The 6,496-nt window shown below is 49.4% G+C and overlaps 1 pseudogene; it reads right to left on the minus strand.

Moving 5' to 3' along the window:
- The window catches only part of LOC102770719, a 36,986-nt pseudogene extending 31,056 nt beyond the window's left edge, over nucleotides 1-5,930 (minus strand).
- Between the last annotated feature and the right edge of the window lie 566 nt (nucleotides 5,931-6,496).

Here is a 6,496-nt window from a genome sequence, read left to right on the forward strand (position 1 = left end):
TGGGCGGGGATGGCTGGCCGGCACCCAGGGACTCAGGCTTCTTCTGCCTTTCCGCTCAGTCATTTTCCTGGAGAGCTTCCATCTTCAGGGCCACTTCTTGGCCCCAAGTGACTACAGGAGCTCTGAACATCACATCCAAGTTCTAGGTAGTGCAGAGGAGAAAGGAAGGAAGGGTCTAGAGGGGACCTCCCCAGATAAGCCAGCTGCCTTTAAATAGCCTCCCTCAGTCCCATGCAGCACCCCCACTTTCCTGTGGCTGGGCAGACTCAGCTGCAGGGTGGCCGTGAAGGGGAGTCAGAGCGTTCTACTGCTAAGGAAAAAGGGAAAGAAAGGATACCGAGTAGCGACTAGTGGTTTCTGCCACACCAATTTTTGCCCTTAAAATCAATGCTGTCATCTATCTCTGCTAGCTAAATATTTTTACACATTCATGATTATTTCCTTAGGATTTATGTTGAGGAAATAATTGTGTCAGTTCAAGGGTAAGCTCATTTAAAAACATTATCTATTTTTTTTTTTGTTATCACAAAGGCAATGTATGCTTCTTGAAAAACAATCCAAATGTGGTGGAAACATAAGCTGTTTTAATACATAGTGCCACTCCGAAATGTGGTGCCAATCCACATGCATTAGCAGTGCACAGAGGGGGCAGTTCTCTCCATTCTTACTCGGTCCCTCTTGCCCTGTCGTCTTATCAACAAATCTGATAAGTAAAAAATATGTTAATTTGTATTACTTGATTTCTCACCAATGAACTTTGCCTAGTTTTCTAAGTGCTCATTTGAAAGATAACTTTAAAAGGTTCCTTTATAGATTGAATATTTGCTTGGTGAGTATCATGTGTTCTAATGTTATTTTTTTTTTCAAGTTGTCACTTGCCTTTAACTTTATTTACAGTGTTATTGTCATGTACAATGAAAACATTGTATACACTCAAATCTATCTTTTCCTAGAGGGCTTCTCTATGGTGTAAGTGCTACCGCTTAAAAGAAGCAAATACTTTATATTTTCTGGGGGAAAATGAAAAAGTTCTGTGTTGGATTGGAATTAAAGTCCAAGTGTTGAGGGCCAGCCCTGTTAAGCGGGCAGTCGGTGAGGCGGTGGTCTCCCTCCCTCTCTCCGAGCACAGGGCCTGTGCCCATTACCTAAGACACCTGAGTATGTTCCATCAATAAAGCAGTACGGGGAGCCTCCCCTTCCGCAATGGTTAGGTTTCAGAGGACTGATATGTAAGCAACATACTTGTTTTCCTAGAATTCTATTTTTTCTTTAACTTACATTATGCCTAATTTTAGGGAAATATTTCACAAACCAGACACGTAAATATTTATTAATTCAAATTGAGCCTCCCAGTGCCTGAGAAGCCGAGTGGAATTGTGGGAAGAATGTGAGCCTTGCAGCCAAACAACCTGAGTTGAACTCCTACCAGCATTTATTGCTTCTGGAGCTCTAGGCAGGTTATGTGACCTGGCTGGGCCTCAGTTTATCTGGGCAGTTAAAAGGATTAAAGAAGGTGTCAGTTAAAGCACTTGACACCACAATTAGCTCCCAGTGATGGAGACCATCAACAGATGTTTCCCTAATCTGCCCAGAAATGAAAGCATTTAAGTGTATTGGTAATTGATATTATCTTTGGTACTAAGAATTCCTTTACAATAAAAATAATCACCCCCCCCCCCCCCCCTTTTTTTTGTGGTTCACATTTTCAAATACTAAAGTAGCCAGAATATAACAGGACCTCCCTGGCCTTTCCTGCTCCTTCCTTTCTGCCATGGGATCGGTCTTACATTCCCAGAACATCCTCTCTCCTCTCTCTACCCCCAAAATCAATTCCAGTTAATGGGAGGCGAGGGTGGGGTGGGGGCAGATGGGTTAATACACATTACCCAAGGCCAGGCAGCCAGCAAGTCATTGATTCCTTCTCTTGACTTTTAAGAATTAAAATTGTTCAGATCTCTTAGACTGAATAGGATCTTACACATCCTCCAAGAGGGGAGGGCCAAGAGTTTTTGCTTATGGTCTGGCCGGACCTGGAGAAACGAAGCCCAAAGGAAGAAAGGGCTTATGTAGAATTTGCAGTTCATGGTGGGGTGGAAACCAGGGCTGCAGGTCCAGGTGCCCCTTCTGCCCTCCACGTCCCGCCCTCCACGCCCTTCTGTGCTGACGACCTGACACGGTGAGTCGCTCCCAAGCTTTAGCATCAGAGGTCAAGACATCCATTAGTTGCAGCCTTGAGAAGAGCCGTTTCGTCTCCAGGGGGAATCATATGCCAGATGAATAGGAACATTAGTGATTTTCATTTGCTCTGCGCTAATTTCTCTTGAGAAAGGTAAGCGGACCTTTTAAAGCCACAAGCTGGCAGCTTTCATTCTGTGCTATTTCCGAGGTCTTGGCAGAAGAGCTAACTCTCCAGCCCAGATCTCTGAGAACTCCGCAGAATCTGGTGCAGGCTGTTCCTGTGAACTAAGATTTTGACAAGCATCCACAGTATCTGGGCGATATGGAGGGGAACGGGAGCACGTGCTGAGGCCCCAAAGTCCACGTCGCTTCAGCACTGGGCTGATCAACAGCCAAACAAAGGACTCGGGGACGCCCTGGGCAGGGTTCTTGCCAGTGAGGTGGGTGTGGAAGGAGCGTGGAGGTGAGGCCTGCTAGACGTGGTGACCTGCACGTGCCAGCCAGGGTCTCCCAGCTGTGGAGAGCATGGTTCATGAATATCAATTACCACTTGTCCATCTGGGCCTGGCAGGTTCTATGAGTTTCCAAGCAAAATGGCTTTAATAATTTCATCGGTGGAATTCGCTAAACTGGAGTTTTAGTTTAATCCCAGGAAGCTCATGTAATGTGCATTTGGGTGATAAGTGGGTGGGCTGTGGTGCCTTTGGGAAAACTGGTTTGATCCAAAAATTTATTAGTAAATTTAAAATGGAAAAAATGATTCTGGCACTAGACAGTTTCCTGTGGCTTTTTTGTCCTTGGGAATGCCCAAGCAGCTTAGTGGGTAAACGCTCTGGGACACAATCCAAAGTTCACATTCGCTGTAGGTGAGAGAGGGCCTCTGACCCACTCTCCCTGGCATCCCTGTCCCCTGTGTCTTATCGAAGTGCCTTTCTTTACCACGATGGATGTTAACCCAGGAGCCGGAGTCCTAGGGCCTGTGGTTGGAATGCCAACATTTCAGGGTGTGTCCGATGAGTTACTGGAACAGGTGACCAATCTGTGTTTCTCTGAAGGAGTTAATGTAGACTGGCCAGTGTTGCTCAGTGGATTGAGCATCATCCCATGCACCAAGAGGTATTGGTTCAATTCCCCGTCAGGGCACATGCCCAGGTTGTTGGCTCGATCTCCAGTAGGGGGCATGCAGGAGGCAACCAATCAATGTTTCTCTTTCATTGATGTTTCTAGCTCTCTCTCCTTCTCCCTTCCTCTCTTTCTAAAATCAATAAAAAACACACATTTTCTTTTAAAAAAGTTAATGTGCATCGCAAAAGAGAATTGCTCAGAGAAGAGATGGGAACAAGGGCGGACAGGAGAACAGCATGTTATATGCTTCAAGCACGAGTCCTCCCAGCAGGCCCCTGGACCTCATCTGAGCCCCATGGAGAGGGCGGCAGGCACTAGCCAAGCAGTCGTTTTCATTAGGACTGTGGCCTGCAGCAGCACCAGCTGTGCCACTTCAGGGCCCAGGGGACTGAGGACAGCACAGACCGGGACAGGGAGTGCCACACAGGGAGAGCTCCAGGGAACCTGGCTCTGTGTTGGCACCCAGAGGGAATCGCTCTGGGCTGTCTTCAGCTAGCACCCTGGCACGGACAACAGTGTTCCCATGGAGGGCAGCCAGCAGCAATGGTCGGAATGAGTCTGACCCTTTCTTGACTTTGTGGAGAGTTGACATCAACGAGGGGCTCAAATAGAACCAAAGGGCTGTTTGTGACTCAGGATACACCTCCGGATTGCTCTGAAGTAACTAGGTAGGACTTTGTGTGCACAGGGGCCAGGGAATTTGGGGCCCTGTTAGTGAGACTTGCTCAGAGCCTGGGGAAGCTCAGGCTCTTCTGCATTCTCTTCCTTCCTCCAGAACAGGAGCCACCAAGGAGTGTGAGGGACATGGCCAATGGTGCCGGGACTCTGGGATTCCCTTCAAGCTGTCCTCGAAGTTGCCTGCTCCCTCTTTTTCACTGCTCCTTCCCTTCCTTCTGCACTAGCCCTTTCATATTGCTGTTGATGGTTCTCCTAACTGTTGTTTCCCATTGCACTGACTCAGTTTCTCACATCTGTGCTGGTGCTTCTTCATCATTGTGGATCGTGTGTGTGTGTGTGTGTGTGTGTGTGTGTGTGTGTTTGTATGTGTGTGAAAGAAAAAGTGACTTTCTGATGAAAGCAAAGGACAGATAACAGTTTAGCACATATCAACCTTGGCCAAGACCTTGGGGCTTGCCTGCCCTTGGACAGGTCTCCTGCCTCGTCTCCACGGACCCAGTGTTGTGTAGGAACAGAGCCCTGGGCTGGCAACCCTAACCCTGGGGAACTCTGTCTCTCTCTGGGGCTGCTTCCTTGTTAGGAGGGATTGGCTAATCTCAGAGGGCCTCTGGTTTTGAAATGGTGTAAATGGCTTTTTCTGGCCCCTTTCACTCCCCAGGGATCCCATGAAAAGTAGAGTGTGTGCATGGGAGGACTGGCTAAGCTAAAAACAACAAGAGTGGGACAGAATCCTCCAGGAGTGAGAAATGGCAGTGGGGACAAGAGGCTCACAGCAAGTGATTCCTGGCTTTGTACTGTTTCTTCAGGTCCAAGTTCAGGTCTAGGCTCCCAGCAGGTGAGGTCTGCCCAGCCCCAGTAGCAGGGCCAGCTGAAGGCCTCCCAGGCTCCAAGGCTGCCACCTGGCTGCGGGTGCAGAAAGGCTTCCAGCAGTCCTGGGTCTCGCCGGGCACAGCACCCATAGCGGTGGCACCGTGCTGACTGCAGGCTGTGGCCACCCTGGTCATGTTGATCACATAGGGGCCCAAGGTGTCCACCAGCTAGTCATGAAGATGCCAGCACTTCTCCTGGAACCGGAACCTCCCCGAGCTCTGGTGTGTGAGGCAGGCATGGGCCAGGACAGGCAGGGATGTGGGTGCCCAGAGCCTGCCACACGGAGGGCCTCCTCCAGGTGGCTTTGGACAAATGCCTGGTGGTGAGCAGACGGCAGCCTGGGTGGGAGGTGGATGCTGGGGAAGAGGGCTCCGGAGGTGGCCAGAGCCAAAGCAGTTGGGTTTTGTGGGCAAGGGTGGCTAGATGGCAGTGGCCCATGTAATTGGAAGCCAGACTGTGCCAGCCATTGCCACAGACCAGGAAGCGATAGAAGCCCCAGAGCCCACGGGGCTGCAGTGTCTGGCCCAGCCACAGTGTGCCCTCCATCAGTGCACGGGCTGCTGTTCAAAGCCAGTACAGGCCTGTGTAGCTGCTCCTGGGAGTCCAGGTCAGGGAATACCGGTTGTGCTCAAGCCCATGAGGCTGCCTGATAGGCCCGGGGTGGGGTGACCCCAGTTCCCAGCCCAGAGTGGACACTATTCTTCCCAGTCCAGCATTGCCAGCTCCCAGGCTGCGGTGGATCTGGTAGGCAGCCCGTGCCAGGTAGTGGTCAAGGAACAGCCTGAGGGACACCCCATTGTGAGCTCTGCCTCTAGGCCCAAAGTAGGGATAGAGGTCGAGCTGGTTCTTGTAGAAGGTAGTGATGTTCTGGCCATGGAAACTCTGGCCATGGTTGGCTGTGATGTCCAGGGCCTCTAGTGGCAGGTGCATGCCAAAGTGGGCCCCTACTGTGTGCTGAAGGTACATTCTACATCACAGAGAGGGGCCTGAAGCAGGGGCTGGCCACTCCTCAGGCCCAGGGCCACCCCTAGCACCAGGGCTGGGCTAGCTGCATGGTCACGCCCCAGTAATGGAAACATGTTGAAGCTGGATTGCAGGATGCTTGGTGTCCTGGCCCCGCGCAGATCCAGATCTCACCATTGTAGATCTTGATGCCAAACCCATCCCTGCCAAGGTAGTGAGCCCTCTCTCTATTTGAGTATTAGGCTCCTCATACTTTTGCTTCCTAATCTTCTTACAGCCTTCCCATTCAATGCACTTAAGAACAAACTACTGCCAAGCATAGTAACAGGACATGTGAACAGTTTTGCAAAGCATCTCACGAAAGAGTAAAAGAGGTTCATCTCTAATTCCTTTGCTATTGGAGAATTCTCTATTCCATACCCCTTTTCTTATGGCGCATTTTTCACATTCATTTAAAAATTTCACATTCTTAACTCTAGCATTTCTCCTTCCAGACTGGAATTCCATGAAACAATCCAATACTCTCAGGTTTTCCTTATGAAACAGAAGCAGTAGCTTCTGTTTGTTTAAACTTAGAAAAATCAATGATTTCAAATTGCAAATTCAGTTAAAATTTACTTTGCAGTAATGTTGTAGGATAATATTGCCAGAGTTTGGAAGCAGAAAGCAAATGAGGCAGGAA

This window comes from Myotis davidii, unplaced genomic scaffold, assembly GCF_000327345.1.
Source record: "Myotis davidii unplaced genomic scaffold, ASM32734v1 scaffold111, whole genome shotgun sequence".
NCBI classification, from domain to species: Eukaryota; Metazoa; Chordata; class Mammalia; order Chiroptera; family Vespertilionidae; genus Myotis; species Myotis davidii.